This window comes from Ictidomys tridecemlineatus, chromosome 7 (genome assembly GCF_052094955.1).
Source record: "Ictidomys tridecemlineatus isolate mIctTri1 chromosome 7, mIctTri1.hap1, whole genome shotgun sequence".
In the NCBI taxonomy this organism is placed as follows: Eukaryota; Metazoa; Chordata; class Mammalia; order Rodentia; family Sciuridae; genus Ictidomys; species Ictidomys tridecemlineatus.
The window spans coordinates 43,497,953-43,514,681 of NC_135483.1; positions in this window are offsets into that span (position 1 = coordinate 43,497,953).

Consider the following 16,729-nt stretch of genomic DNA (forward strand, 5'->3'; position numbering starts at 1 on the left):
AGATCAGGTTCCCCCTGTGTTCTTCGGTATCCTAGGGTTCAACTTGCCACCCATGGACAAAAGATGTGTGGTCATCCCAATCACAACAAATATCTTAGGGGTTCTAGCTTAGACCTCCAGGGAGATGTCTGCAGCTCAGCATGCAAAGGTGACTAGGGGTCCTACTCCACTCCCACTTCCCCCAGAACATCTCAGGACTTTGTGCTTGGATATCATTTAAATAAAGAGTTCTGCTGCTAACAAAGACCTAATGTAAATCACTGTCCCACCCAGTGTGGCAGCTGACTGAAGGATCAGAGGAAACCAATGAACTAGACTGCTTTTTTTCTAACTGTACTTCATCCAGCTCTTATTCTATTTCCTCTTCTTCCTGCTATACTTTAAATGCAGTAACTCCTCAGGATTCAGTGATTCATCCTCTGTTTACCCACTCCCTATTGCAGAAGTGGATCCAGTCCACAACTTGATAAGCATCTTCTCTTTGTAGAGGATCCTTGCACCCACGTTCCTTTGCAAACATTTAACATAACTAAGGTTTATTTAGAGAATTTAGCTTATCTGCTCAAGGTCACTCACATAGCCTGTAAGAAGCAAGGCTGCTGGGTCATCATTCCCTTACCCTCTGCTTCAATCCCTGTGCATCTGTGATTCAAAGCCTTCTCTTACCTGAGCCAAGTTACATGTGTTCACCTATGTTTTAGACATTTGTGATTAGAAATTTTGACATTCTGTCAAATTTGACCTATCTACGAATGAAGTTGCTTTCCCCTAGAAGAGAAAAATATCCTTCCTTCATTCAATGTTTCTGTTACTGCAGTGGCATATCTTTTTATCAAGCCTCCAAATTCAACACAAAAGAATTAAATGTGGCTGGGATTGTGGGTCAGCGGTAGAGCACTCACCTAGCACGGGCGGGACCCGGGTTCAATTCTCAGCACCACATAAATATAAAGGCATTGTATTGTGTCCATTTACAAAAAAAAAAAAAAAATTCTCTCTCTTTCTCTCTCTCTTAAAAAAAATGCTATAAAGTTCTTCAAAAGAGGTAAAAGCTCTATTCCATGAAAACTACAGAACCCTAAAGAAAGAAGTCAAAGAAGACCTTAGAAGATGAAAAGATCTACCTTGCTCTTGGATAGACAGAATTAATATTATCAAATGATCGTACTTCCAAAAGCACTATACAGATTTAATGCAATTCCGATCAAAATCCCAATGGCATTCCACATAGAAATAGAAAAAGCAATCATGAAATTCATCTGGAAAAATAAGAGACCCAGAATAGCTAATGTAATCCTTAGCAGGAAGAGTGAAGCAGGTAGCATCACTATACCAGACCTTAAACTTTACTACAGAGCAATAATAACAAAAAAAGTGTGGTGTTGGCAACAAAACAGACTGGTAGACCAATGGTATAGAATAAAGGACACAGAGACTAATGCACAAAACTATAATTATCTTAGACAAAGATGACAAAAACATGCATTGGAGAAAAGATAACCTCTTCAACAAATGGTGCTGGGAAAACTGGAAATCCACATGCAACGAAATGAAATTGAACCCCTATCTCTCACCATGTGTAAAACTCAACTCAAAGTGGATCAATGACCTAGAAATTAAATCAGAGACTCTGTGTCTAATAGAAGAAAAAGTAGGCCCTGATCTTCAACATGTCAGATTAGGTCCCAACTTCCTTAATAAGACTCCTTCAGTGCAAGAATCAAAAGCAAGAATCAATAAATGGGATGGATTCAAACTAAAAAGTTTCTTCTCAGCAAAAGGAACAATCTGTGAGATGAATAGAGAGCCTACATCTTGGGAGCAAATTTTTTACCTCTCACACATCATATAGAGCACTAATCTCTAGCGTATATAAAGAACTGAAAAAGCTAAACACCAAAAACCCCAAATAACCCAATCAATAAATGGTCCAAGGACATGAAAAGACACTTATCAGAAGAGGATATACAATCAATCAACAAATATATGAAAAAATGTTCATCATCTCTAGCAATTAGAGAAATGCAAATCAAAACTACACTAAGATTTCATCTCACTCCTGTCAGAATGGCAGCTATTATGAAGACAAACAATAATAAGTGTTGGCGAGAATGTGGAAGAAAAGGCACACTCATACACTGCTGGTGGGACTGCAAATTGGAGCAGCCAATATGGAAAGCAGTATGAACATTGGGAATATAACCACCATTTGACCCAGCTATCCCTCTCTTCGGTCTATACCCAAAGGACTTAAAAACAACATGCTACAGGGACACAGCCACGTCAATGTTTATAGCAGCACAATTCACAATAGCTAAACTGTGGAGCCAACCTAGATGCCTTTCAGTAGATGAATGAGTAAAAAAAAAAAATGTGGCATATATACACAATGGAATATTACTCAGCAATAAAAGAGAATAAAATCATGACATTGCAGGTAAATGAATAGAGTTTGAGAAGATAATGCTAAGTGAAGTTAGCCAATCCCCAAAAAACTAATGCTGAATGTTTTCTCTCATATAGGGTGACTGACTCATAGTAGGGTAGGGAGGGGGAGCATAGGAGGAATAGAGGAACTCTAGATAGGGCAGAGGGGTGGAAGGGAATGGATAATGATGTCCATCACATCCCACCATCATTGCTAACCCCCTGTGATGGACATCATTATCCAAATTACATGTATGAAGACACGAATTTGGTGTGAACATACTTTATATACAACCACAGGTATAAAAATTGTGCTCTATAGGTGTAATATGAATTGTAATGCATTTTGCTGTCATTTATTATTTAAAAAATCAATTAAAAATGCTATCAGTTCTTATCCTGAAATAGATCACAGCTGCTTTATATCACCTTCACCTCTTTGATTTAGATGCTGTCACTCTGTGCCTAGATCAGGACAGTCTCTTGACATGTACCTGCACCACTACACTGCTGGCTGTTAACCCTAAAAAATCTTTTAAAAAGCACAGATTCCTGAGCCCACTTCAGAGGTGCTAATTTAATACTTGTGATGAAGAGGCCCAAGAGAACTCTTTGAGCAAGACTACTTCCATTTTTCTCGCAATAATCTAGCCTACATGAAAGTGTCAAAACCATTCATTGTAATTCTAAAACACAATTTTGAGGGTGTGTGTGTGTGGAAAGGTGAGGATAAGCACTGAGAAACTTATAAATGTTTATTAAACTCATTTGGGTTTGCGGAGGAAGACAAATGAAATCGGTATCTATTTTCTACAAATTAGCCTTAGGGACAAATGCTGCAAATACTCTGGAAAATAAAATAAACAATGAGAAGGAGGTTAATAAAACATAATTGGTACCTTATAAGAAAGCCTTTGTGTATAAGTGACTCACATTACTGGGAATAGAATGAATAATTCAACAAAGAGAATTGGTAAAATGTTGTTTGTAAAATAACTAAGTGCTCACATTATATTCCCCCCCAAAAAAATTCCAGGTAGATTAAAGAATTCAAATTACAAGGAAAAAAATAAAAAGAGGATATTTCATAAAATTCAGGAAAATTACAGGCCGCATTTCTTCTGAGTGGTGAAAATATTTTCTCCACAGAAAGATTAGGAAGGAAATCATATGGGGAAAATCAGATTTTGTTCATAATATTTTAAAAATTCAAGGTGCAAAAAAATTATAAAGTCACAAGAAAGACTAATGAAAAACTAAGATCATTAGGCACAAATCTAAGAAGACCATACATTCCTACTGCTGAGATGCAATGATTGATCTGGGACCTTGTGCGAGAGAGTAGATGTTTCCAAATTCATTTTACCAATATAATTTATTTTTCTAGTGAAAATGTAGGTAGAAACACACAAGCCAAAATGTAGTGTATTTATGAACCCATGGACTGCAGGCACCAGCGTCTGGCCCCTGTGCTTGGGTACAGTGAGGGACACTTCTGCATCATATGTTCCATTTTAAACTGTATGTTAAAAATGGCCCCAAATGACAGTGAAGGAGAGAAACAAAATGTTAATAAAAAATATTTTTAAATGGAAAAAAACTAATTTTTAAATAAGATGCTATTTCAAACACAGTGACTGTCATGGGATAACTTTGAACTTCTTAGTTGGGCATTTGAGCCACACAACAATCCAACAACTGTACTGGCAAACATTTCCCTAAATGTGTCCACTAAGCAGACCCCAGCGACTTTCCTTTCCTTATTGTTTTCTAAAGATGTACGATGTACGTATGTTCCTGCTTCTCAGCTTGATTCATATCCTTCCTGTAGTTTGCTCCCCATTCAAAGTCAATTTATCTTTCTATGTCCAGGCTAAGCTTCCTTCCCTCATTGAGTGTGAAACTCCAAGCCCTTTAGGACACAGCAGTTTCTTCTTTGAAGTTATAGCAGATTTTCTGTACCAGATATATAGCAAATGGACCTTTTAATATCTCTTGTATTGTTCTTTTTACCTTTAACTATGCCCATAAAAACAAAGAGTATATGTTATTCTCAATCCATTATCCTTAGCTTAGTTCTGTGTTTACAGTGTTGGTACAAAATAGATTTGCCCAAAGAACTTCAGTGGAAAGATGGGCAGCCCTTCATGTCAGACTAATGGGTGGGATTTAGATTGAACTCTAATGTAGATTTTGTCATCTGTAAAATGGTGATGATAATTATACTCTCTAAGATTAAATGAAATGTGAAATAATATGTCTAAATTACAGAACAGTGTCTGACATGAAGAAGGGATTCGATAAATCCTAGCTATTATTTATCCTCCTCCTCCTCCTCATCATCATCATCTCTCAAATCAGAGAAAACCAGATCTGCAATAAAACTCCACACAAGTATTCAACAAGTATTTGTTATGGTGCCTATTGCATGCCAGGCACTATTCTGGCAAACATGGTAAATAAATTCTTGTCCTCATCACACTTAATTAAGTCTCATGTGAGTTGAGTTTTATCTTAGGTCCAAAGGTTAAGCCATACAGGCAAGAAAGCATTTTTTCCTAAGAATAATGGTGTTAACTAAAAGTCATATTTCTCTTTTATGAACAATAATGTATTTATAATAGCTTTTAAGTATAGTACATTCATTTGTCTTCATAGAAGTAGAAAGAAATTTCACAGCTTCACATACCCCCAAATCATAGTTGAACTCTACTTTGCATTTGATATGATCCAGTAGCACTTTTGCTGTACCTCTGATGTTCAGCACCTAAAGGTGCAAACACTCAGCTGTAACAGCAGAGAAAAGCATGTCTAAAGTATATGAATCCTTCACACATTCACACACACACACACACACACACACACACACACACACACACACACACATTCCACTCCTGGGCTTATGTACTATATACAATATTTATAATGTCAAGTGAACTAGCCCAAGGATGAAATGGGATAACTTCTTTTCCTTTCCAAAATCCACACAAAACACAGCTCTCTTCAAGTAGCCTGTCCAACTGGCAACAGTTGCTAATGAAGTATCCTCTGACCATCAGCTGAATAAACATTTAAAGTAATAATAATAATGATAATAGGAAGATGGTTGCACACATTGACTCCTAGTTAAACTAATTCTTGGAACCTGAGCTACAAATTTAGGGTCTCATTTTCCCAAAGCACCTGTTAAAATGCTTCTTAGGTAAATGAGTCAACTGGTGGATTAATATTTTTTCCATATTAATAAAATGGTGCAGATAGACTGGTATGTGACCTTCTATGTATCCATGAGGGACAACCTATGAGAATGAAATGAATATAACTAGGAAAAAAATAGCAGTTAAGAATGAGGCACGGATAAAGAGGATAATACTTCACTTACCCATTAGATTTGGAAAAAAAAACTCTTACTTTCACCTTTGTATTATTATTATTATTATTTATAGTGTTATATAATGCAGCAAATTGAGCTGCCTGGATCATATGCTTAAAGGGTTAGTCGGTGATTGTAGATTGGGCTTGTGCTGTTTTGTTTTGGTTTTGTCTAGCTAACAGTGGTATGCAAGCACATTTGGAATTTTGCACAGGAAATTAGGGGAAAAAAGCAGCAGGAATTCTCTTGGCACAGCTGAAAGGACTTTTCTGGACAAGAGAAGAGAAATATTTGGTTGCTCCAGTAGAGAGTGGAATCTTGGAGAGAGAGATAGTAAGAGAGGATTTTTCAGAAATGCTGAGTTGTTACGGGGGGGGGGGGGGGGGGGGCTTTCTGACTCAAAGACCCACCCTTTAAACCCTGGTTCTTGAGATCAGGTCAGAAAGATTTCAGACACGTTGCTTAGAGTGATAGGGATGAGTTTATTGAAGGGATAGGAAAAGGGAAAGGGGACACTCTCAGGACGAGAGTGGGTCATAGAGGAGCAGGACAGTGTGCCTCTCCTGCCCTCCAATTTATTGGGGATTCCAGAGAAGTTTCCAGAGAGTTCCACTCCCAGTCCTCCTCTTGACTTTTGACTGACAGCAAGATGACATCAGACTCTAAAGTCCTCACTGCCATGGCAACTCTAGGTCACTTCTGTCCATGCTGACTGGTTCTAACTAGATTCTTAACCATACATTCTTTCAGATTTTATGGTTAGGAGGAACTATCTTTATCTCCCAGAGTTTCAGGATCTGGTTACAAAAGTTTCCCCCTTCAGGGTAACTTGGATTTCTCTTATCAACATTATTTTGGGCCTGCAGTTTCTCCTACAGTTAACAGATAGTTTGCTAAGGAATGTGACATACCCCAAGGCCCTGGGGGCTTCAGGTAAATTGCTTCTTGGAAAAAAAAGCATGTGGGGTCAGCACATATTCATATCCTTCCTGTAGTTTGCTCCCCATTCAAAGTCAATTTATCTTTCTATGTCCAGGCTAAGCTTCCTTCCCACATAGAGTGTATTTCAAGCCCTTTAGGACACAGCAGTGGGCCCTATTTTATAGAATTATTTTCTTAACTTTGTGTTCCCACCATTTGCATCTGTCTGTCCCCCAACATTCTGTGATATGGGCTTGGACTCTCCGTTCTGTGGGTGCTCCCCAGTCACCACTTCAGAATCATGTTTGCATGGGGAAGACAGGAAGGCTATAAAACAGGGCTGGTTTAGAAGGAGCATAAGCAAAGTGAGAATGGCACTTCTCAAAAGGGGGATCATGCCATTCTTTCACTTAAAATTTTAATTTGATTATTCTTTTGTCTAAAAAGAAATTGAGACTCTAATAAAACATCTTAGAGCAGCTTATGGTCTCAAACCAATTCTCTAAATAGTCATGCAGTATTCACATAGCTCAGATAAGGCAACTTAAGGACATATTCTCAAGCAAACAGATCAGTATTCATAATATTATTGATTTTAATTTTAACTTGGGTCATTTTATACCTTTTGTGGCTATTTATTTTCTAGAGTCAAAGTTACTCAGTTGTATTTGTTCTTTGGAAAGTAACTATGAATGGGATAAAATCCTAACTTTTAAAAATTATTTCACATTTATATTTATTGTCAGGTTCTTAATTCTTAAGTTTATTTTTCAGGGAAATTTTTCAAATATCCTTTTAGTCTTCCCCTGTAAATATAATATTTCTGAAACCCGATTCAAGGCTGTTTCTTGACTACTTGTCTTGTATTATGTGAAACCTACTTCACTATTACTTTTGTTGAAATGAAATGAAAAAGAGTTATCTGCCCTTGTGGATACCAATACATTGAATGAAACTTTAAAATTAAAAAAGAATCATTTTGAACTTTGTGTTATTATTCCTTGGTTGGCATGAATAACTAAGACTCAACAATATTCATATTTAAAACTTCTTAGGCTTCACACTTGGCTGGAAAGAATAATCTAGTTCTGACTGCTAATGAAAAGGAAGAAAAATAAATTACAAAGAAGAATATTAAAAGTCAGGAAGAGAAACTAATCATGTTATTGTTCTTTTCATATTAAAAATGGCTTTCAAATGAGATGAAGTCTTTCCCAGGTCATCTTCTCATATGCTTCCTTCTGTACCTGGCTATGGTCAGTCACTTAGCCAGGCTATCCATTGGTAAAATCCCCTGTTTTTCCCTTCCTGCCTTTGGTCTTTGTCTACATCCTGATCAGTGCAAAGGGCTATAATCAAAATAATAAAAAGATTCAACAATTTTTTTAGTAATAAAGAGATTCAACATCTTTTTATTATTATTAAAGAAAATCATCCTCTCTCACTGAATTTAGATGATACTTATTTTTTTGTACCACACTCAAATAACCTACCCAGACAATAGAAATTCAAATCTTTCCATTCTTACTTGGCACTTAATAATTCAAGCAAAGGAATGCTTACATTTGTTTATCTTTCTCTCTTTATTTCCATCACTATGGTATTTTTTCATATTGTCCTTTTTATACAGAATCATTTGCTCTTTTGTACTTTTAAGTTAGGGTCTCTATTTCCTATTCAAAATTGCATAAAAATTGTACTTGTGTTTCTACAGGAAGTTTATCCTGAATAACCTAGTTAAGTTCAATTCATGAAAGACATATTTCACTCAAGGATTTACCATTTGTGAAATGTTTCATTCATTGTTCATTCATTCACTCATGAAATGTTTATCGACTCTACTATATCAAAAAAATAGACAAAAAAATTTATGTTAATATGATCAAAACCATGGGCTTGGGTTTGGACCCTAACTCTGCCACTCACTAATTATGTGACTGACTCTGGCAAGTTACCACCCTTCTATCCTTCAGTTTTCTCATCTATAAAATAGTAAAAGAATAGTAGCTTCTCAGGATTATTGTGAAGATTAAACAAAATATCTGTATACAATGTGTTAGCCTAGTGACATTCCCGTTTTGGCTATTTTTATTGATCTAGAGTTCCCATGCTGACATGGGTCAATATGAACTGGATATAGTACCATTTTAATGTCTTTGTTCAGGCTGAAGTTTATCTTTGAGAGTAAAGGTACAAATAATCAGGTCCCACCTGCTTCCCTGATTCTCAGAAATAATAAAGTCATTGGGAAATATGCCCAATGTTTTGATGTAATAGAATCATTCTAAAGAAGTAGATCCATTCTGATGGAAAAAAAAAAATCTAGGGCTGGGGTTAGGATGAATACAGGGGCACAATAATACTTAAGAGAATCCCAGAACAGTGAAAGGCTGTCATGAGCTTGCTTTCATTTACGGTGAAACCCTACCCTTTAGGCATGCAGTGCAAGATTGAAATCTATCCTTTAGGAATGCAGTGGAAATTCAAGGGACCTGCCAATATCTAAAAGTAGTTGTCATTATGGCTAACATTGCCCCTCACTGTGTCCCAACAAAGAATGCCCATCTGTTGCAATGTCCTGTCTTGGGACCAGTGGAAGAAGGAGAAGAATAAAAAATTGGAGAGAAGAGATGACAGACTCTCCCCGCCCACACACTTTTTAATCCATAAGATCCCTGCCTAGACATATCCCTGGGGTGAGTTAGAAAGGATTTTTGATAAGTCCTTTCTTCTCTGAGTCTTCTCTGAGGCTAGTTCAGAGAATCCATTTGTACCAGTATGAACTGATTTTTTAAAATTGATTTTTCACATACTTTGAATACCTATTATACAAAGCAAGCTGTCACAATGATTAAAACAAATACTCTAAAAGGAAGGAAATTTGAATAAAGAGTAAAAATTAGTTATAATTAAAATTTATTTAGAAAAACAAATGTGCATCCCCATTCTCAAATTTGACTCTTATTTGTTGTTATTATTTAATTTTGGCTAATGAGAATTTTGTTGTGCTCCAAATTGAAACTCAAAGCTTTGCTTCTATTTTTTAAAAATCAACTGTTTTTTTATAGTCAACTAAATGTAGGGGATAGAAGCAAGGTGACCATCGACAATCCAGTCAGTTCAAGTACAAAGTAAAATAAACTTAAGGAAAATCGTTTAATAGAAACAAAAAGGAATGTACATTAGTTCTAAAATGATCTCTCACCCATCAAAAAAGAGGAAAAGAATATAAATGTCTGTCATTAGGTAATAGTTTTAGTAAGTCATAACACATACAATAATAGAATATTATATACCCTTTGCAATAAAAGCATAAGAATATTGAGAATTCATAATTACATAGTAGTAGGTATAAATAATAAAATATGGTAGAGTTTATATTCAATAAATACAAAAAAAGGAAAATGAACTCATATTGTAGGTGTTTGGGAATTGTAAGATCTGTAGTTCACATGTTCATTGAAGCAGGCAATGATATTACTATGAAACAGTCAACATTTTTTGTGTTAAACTCTCTTTCCAAAACCTGTTAAATCTACACATGTTGTCTTAGCCCTCCTTCCTGTAATAGCAGGATCTGCCTTTCTTTCCCCTTTTAAGTTTCCCTGTAAAATAAGATGGCCTTGATCTTGGGGCTCAGGAAGATGAGGAGGAAGTCGTCATTGCCTAATATGCATTTCCATTCCTTTGAGTTCCAGAATTACTCGTGCTTTCCTCCCTATTTATTTTTCTGTCTGTTGGTTTTAGGTCCACTGTTCTTCACTAAACTAAAGCTGGCCTCAAGTGGAGGAAGAGATCATTACTGTTCCATGCTCTTGCTTACACTGTTTTGATCAGTGAAGGTCAAAATTCAGTCACCAGCATTGAACAGAAACTGTTCTTCTCTTTTTCTGTGTACCTGAACTTCTCTGGAGCACTTTCATTTCTGTACAGTTGTAATCTTATAGTCAATGTTGCAGTTATTCCGTGCATTAACAACATCTTACTTATTTAACAACATTCTACTTAGATTCAACATAGAGAGAGAGAGAACTCAACATCCTGAATTCCTGAATTAAAAAGAAACATTTTAAATTCTAACAACATAAGTGATTTAGTTTGCAATTGAAGGCCAAGCTTTCAAAACTTCTGTTTCTACTGAGTGATTTCAAAATTAATTTGTAAACTGAATTGATCCTTTTGCGCCTCCTGATGTCATTTTATCTCCTTTCTTTGGGGTAATAAAGCCACAGATGTACTCTAAAGAGGACTTTATATGATACTATGAAAAGGAAAGTTACGTTAAATACTTCAAAACATTATACTCAGGCCACATCCATAATCCTCCTTTCTAGCTTTAGTTCTCTGTTTCTGGGGTGAAAGTGGGTAGATTCTGAGCACAAAGTTATAGGCTGTAAGATAAAGCTAAGTCTTTTTTCTTTTTGATCATCAGAAAACTTTTCTACTTAGTTATCTGAAATTACTTGGTGGTCTTTTGCTGGGTTTGGTTTGTTTGGTTTGATCTTACATTCTCCACCAGAAGGCTATTTTTCTAAAAGGTTGTAATTTTCCTCACCAAGTGCACAGCTTATGAGATAGCACAAAATAGAACAAAGGAGCCTTGGAAATGATAAGGAGGAAAATCTGGGAAAATTACCTAAAAGGCACTGAGTGTGGCTGGAGGCTTGGCATACAGTCAGAACTCTTATGAGTATATTTTGGAAGAATGCAGAAATATGAGTTCTTAGATAACAGGGGCTAGATATGTATCAGAGACTCCATTCTTAAAAACCATTTACAGTGCAGTGACTTCTGGTTTATTCATTCGGCTGGATATTTGACTTACTGAATCCTATAACAAGATATTCTGCTGAAGGCACCAACACAATTTGTTGAGATTACCATGTCCAAACATTCAGTTCTAAAACTCGATTTTAATTTGGTTGAAAATATTTTCCTCCTTTCTAAAAAAATCAGGAACCAAAGGGGAAAATGGTGACTATTTCCATTCTCACAAAATGCTTAGCCTCAGCTTTCAATTTTTTCCATTTTTACCAAATCCAGCCATTGTGCTACATATACCTTTAAACATGTTCAGTGTGAACGTATTGTCCATCAGGATGATATTTGCTAGTAGAATTGAGAATTGAGTTGATTAATGAGATGAATCAAGCAAAGGAGAGCTTCTAAGATGAATAAGCAACAATTATCCACTCCCTGCTGTGCTCCCCTTATACAGGACATAACAGGGTTCTGATGAAGGAGAGTTCTCTGTTTTTCAGGCTGGCCCTGCCTTATGCATATTCTGATGTTCTCTCTTCAGTGCCACACTTATTTAAACATATTATTAAGGGCTGGGGATGTGGCTCAAGCGGTAGCGCGCTCGCCTGGCATGCGTGAGGCCCGGGTTTGATCCTCAGCACCACAGACAAACAAAGATGTTGTGTCCGCCGAGAAGTAAAAAATAAATATTAAAAAATTCTTTAAAAAAACATACTATTAAAAGATAAATGCTGAAATTCAATTATAGGAAATTAAATGCATGTTTGTTTCAAGGTTGGCAAAGAGATTTTTCATTTTTGTTTTTCTTTCTATTTAAAGCCACTTTCCTCCCTCTACTCGTTCTCTCTATAGGGACTATGTGCCATCATGGAACCTAGTTGTTCATCATGTAGTGCTTATTTCCATAAATGAAACCTGGCCCGTCACCCACATTTTATAGGTAAGGAAGACGTTTAGGGTCAATCTAATACAGATGACCCAAAACTAGAAATGAAAGAAACTCAGAAGGTAACTGCCTGTCCTCTGTCTTTCCTTAATTATTTATGAAGGAGATCTCATAGCCTCCCCTGGCACTCTGTCCCACCAATTTCCATTGGCAAGAAATATTTTATATCTATCCTAAATTTCTCCCTGATTATGCCCTTTCAATGTGCCTTTAGTGAATATGAATAACTTCTCCTCTTTTTCTCCTGAAGTTTGTTGGGATATACTATGAAAGGCTGTTTCACAACCATTCGAAAAAATGACCCCTGAAATTACATGAAGATGACTCTTACCATATTATCCAGTAATTGTATTCCTTTATATTTATCCAGAGAACTTACACACTTAAGTCCATAAAGTAAATTCTGCACATGGATGTTTATAGCAACTTTATTCATAATTGCCCAGTTTGGAGCAATGAAAACTTCCTTTTGCAGGTGAAAGGATAAGCTGTGGTACATCCTGATAATGGTCTGTTATCCAGTGCTTAAAAGATAAGAGCTATCAAGTCATGAAAAGACAAAGGAATTTTAAATGTGTATTACTAAGTAGAAAAAGGGAATCTGAAAAGGCTACATTTTGTATGTATGATTCCAACTGGAAAAGGCAAAATTATGGAGACAGTAAAAAGATCAGAGGTTCCTAAAGGTTGGGGAAAGGGAGGGATGAATAGGCAGAGAACAAACATTATTTTAGGACAGTGAAAATGATATTATAATAACGGGAATATGTCATTATACAGCTATCTGAACCCATAGAGCATACAACACCAGGATAGATAAACTATGAACTTTGAGTGACTATTGTCAATTTAGGTTCATTGATTATAAAAATGTACTCTCTGGTGAGGGATATTGACAGTGAGGAGGCTACATATGTCTAGGGTAGAGGTTATGCAGGAAATCCCCGAACATTCCTTTACATTTTGCTGTAAGTTTAAAACTGCTTTAAAAAAAAGAGTCTTGGGGCTGGAGATGTGGCTCAAGCGGTAGCATGCTTGCCTGGCATGCGCAGGGCGCTGGGTTCGATCCTCAGCACCACATAAAGATGTTGTGTCCACCGAAAACTAAAAAAAAAAAAAAAAAAAAAAAAAAATTGTCTCTCTCTCTCACTCTCTCTCTCTTTAAAAAAAAAAAAGAGTCTCAAGGAAATAAATGATTATACAGAGACTAGTATTTGGTTTTCTGTCAATTTTTTTCTCTTATGAAACTTAGGACATGATCTTTGAGTTTTATTTTAATGTCTGTGTGTCTATAAGTTATATATTTCTTTGGCTCTTCTTGAGTACTGACTCAAAAATTTGTACCTTAACTCAATTGTAAGATTTATATGTTTTTTCCTCACTGCTGAGAATAGGGCACTTCATGTGATGATGGTAATAACATTCATAACTGATATTGTGTCTGAGTCTAGGCTGCATGCTGCCTGACATTATATGTGCTTAACAAAAGGCTGTTAAGAAAAAGATAAAGCATCCATTGTGATTCATGAATTATTCTCAGGTTCCTAGATCATATATGAAGAATTCCACATTCAATAATGTTATGATTTGGATTTTAAATGTCTACCCATGTGTTGAGGCTTGGTCCCTAGCTGCTGGTGCTGTTGGGAGCTGGTGGAACCTGTAGGAGGCAGGGCCTAGTGGAAGGAAGTTAGGGCACTGGGATGTGCCCTTGAAACCCCAGCTGGGTGTTCTCTCTGTTTCCTTCCTAGCTGCCATAAGGTGAGCAGCTATGTTCCACCACACACTCCCCACCAAGATGCCATACCTCAGGCCCAAAGCAATAGCACCAAGATACCATGGACTGAAACCTCTGAAACTATAACCCAAGCTGCCTCGCTTAGACTGCCTTGTCCATAGGTCCAAACACTGGGTCACTACTCTTTCTTCCCCACTTTCCTGGAAATCTACAACCTATACCCTACATAACCATCTGCTTTCTCTTCCCTCATTATGAGACTGCAAAGTACTACTGGAGAAAACCATAAAATAGTATAGGTTATCGTTCTACAGGTTAATATTCTCTCCCATCTAAGACTCAAGACCTCTCAGCAATTCTTTCCTATGTTTATTCACCTCTCTTTCCGATTCTTTACAACAGCTAATTTAATTGTACATTATGCTTTTCAAAGTCCTTGACACTTCTTTACCACCCTCATTCTCAACAGATAAATTTGCTTACAGGTGTGTGGACCACCATTTTGAAATTCCTAAATAGATTATATGCAGTTTGGGAAAATGTCTATGTGAACACAGATACAAGACAATTTTTATTTGGATTGCCGTTATCTGGTTTGGTTTGGCAGGGTTAGAGAGGTATCTCTTTGGAATTCTTTTGCTTCCTGATCCACCTCTGGTGCTACTGGAGCATCCATGCAGTAGGAAAGGCTCCTATATCCTAAGGATTTTGGTCCAACTTACACCAGATGTAAATATTAGAGGGAGGAAACTAGCCCTTCAAAGACAATGAAACATCTACTATCTATTTTAAAATGCTCTTTTAGGTCATCTTCATCTGCTCTAGTTTTCTTATACCTTAGACCTGTGCCAATCAGAAGGTTCTCACCCCTTGCCAATTTTGTTATCTTCTTTCTTGCAGCACATGGGATCAACTAACATGGAAAGCTCCCTCATCTGTGAGCTGTCTATAGCCTTACCATTAGGATCCTTGCCAGGGTCAAGCAGCTGCAGAAGCCTCTTTTAAAAACAGCTTAGAATATTTGCTGGACTTGGCAGCAACTTAGTTTGGAAGCACCAAATCTAAAGCACTAGCCAGCGTTTGATTTGATTTACTAAAATCTAGACATCCATTTTGCTGATTATGTTCCCATAAGCCAGCAGCTGTTGTTGAGGGCCCCTTCTCCTGATTGCTGAGCTGAGCCAAGAAATTCACTCTCTGACAACAAAGACATGTCAGAAACAGCCAGGAGCAGTATCAGAGGTTGAGAGTGAAGGAATGTTCTGGTTAATGAGTGCCAGATGAAAAAAATCTTTGCTATTTATTGTATTCTTTAGCTTCAACCAATGCATCTATTTCTTTGCTGCTAATAAAGGGAGATTGCATGTTGTTTTCAAAATTCCCAAGTTGTTCAAAAAAAATCTGGAACATTATGCAAGTCACCCACCAACTTCTCCTGCCTGGGTTACTGCAGTATCTCCTGATGAGTACCTCTTCTTCCTTGCATCCACACTTTTCTATAGAGTGGCAATTTTTCATATATATATATATGTGTGTATATGTGTGTGTGTGTGTGTGTGTGTAATGTATTACAATTCTTATTACACATATAGAGCACAATTTTCATATCTCTGGTTGTATACATAGTATATTCACACCAATTTGTGTCTTCATACCTGTACTTTGGATAATAATGATTATCACATTCCACCATCATTAATAACCCCATGCTCCCTCCCTTCCCCTCCAACTCCTCTGCCCTATCTAGAGTTCATCTATTCCTCCCATGCTCCCATTCCCTATCCCACTATGAATCAGCCTCCTTATATCAAAGAAAACATTCAGCATTTGGGTTTTTTTTGGGGGGGGGGGAAATGGGTTAACTTCACTTAGCATTATCTTCTCTAACTCCATCCATTTACCTGCAAATGGCACGATTTTATTCTCTTTTATTGCTGAGTAATATTACATTGTGTATATATGCCACATTTTTAAAATCCATTCACCTACTGACGGGCATCTAGGTTGGTTCTACAGTTTAGCTATTGTGAATTGTGCTGCTATAAACATTGATGTGGCTGTGTCCCTGTAGTATGCCATTTTTAAGTCCTTTGGGTATAGACCAAGGAGAGGGATAGCTGGGTCAAATGGTGGTTCCATTCTCAATTTTCCAAGAAATTAGAGTGGTAATTCTATAAGCCAGATTTATTCATGGAATTCAGCTGCTTAAAATCTCCTAATTGTTTCCTTTTGTGACTATAATAAATCCAAAGTCCTTATCCCAGTTTACAAGGACCTGTCTGTTCTGACCACTGCCAATCTATTTGCATGTTTTCTTTGCCTACAGTGTGCCAAGCACTCTCCTTGGCTTCACACATGCAGAGTTCATTCTTGGCTTAGGCTTAGAACTTACATGCTTGCTCTCCTCTCTGCCTGAAAGCCCTGAAGAAATCCCTCAATTAACCTTTCTTGATGTTGCTTAAAACTAACTTGTTCAACTAATCAGGATTAGAGCAAGCCTATGCTTATATTGAAACCTTACCTGTAGACAAGCTCAAGTTCATAGCCTCCTCTCTTACCTGCC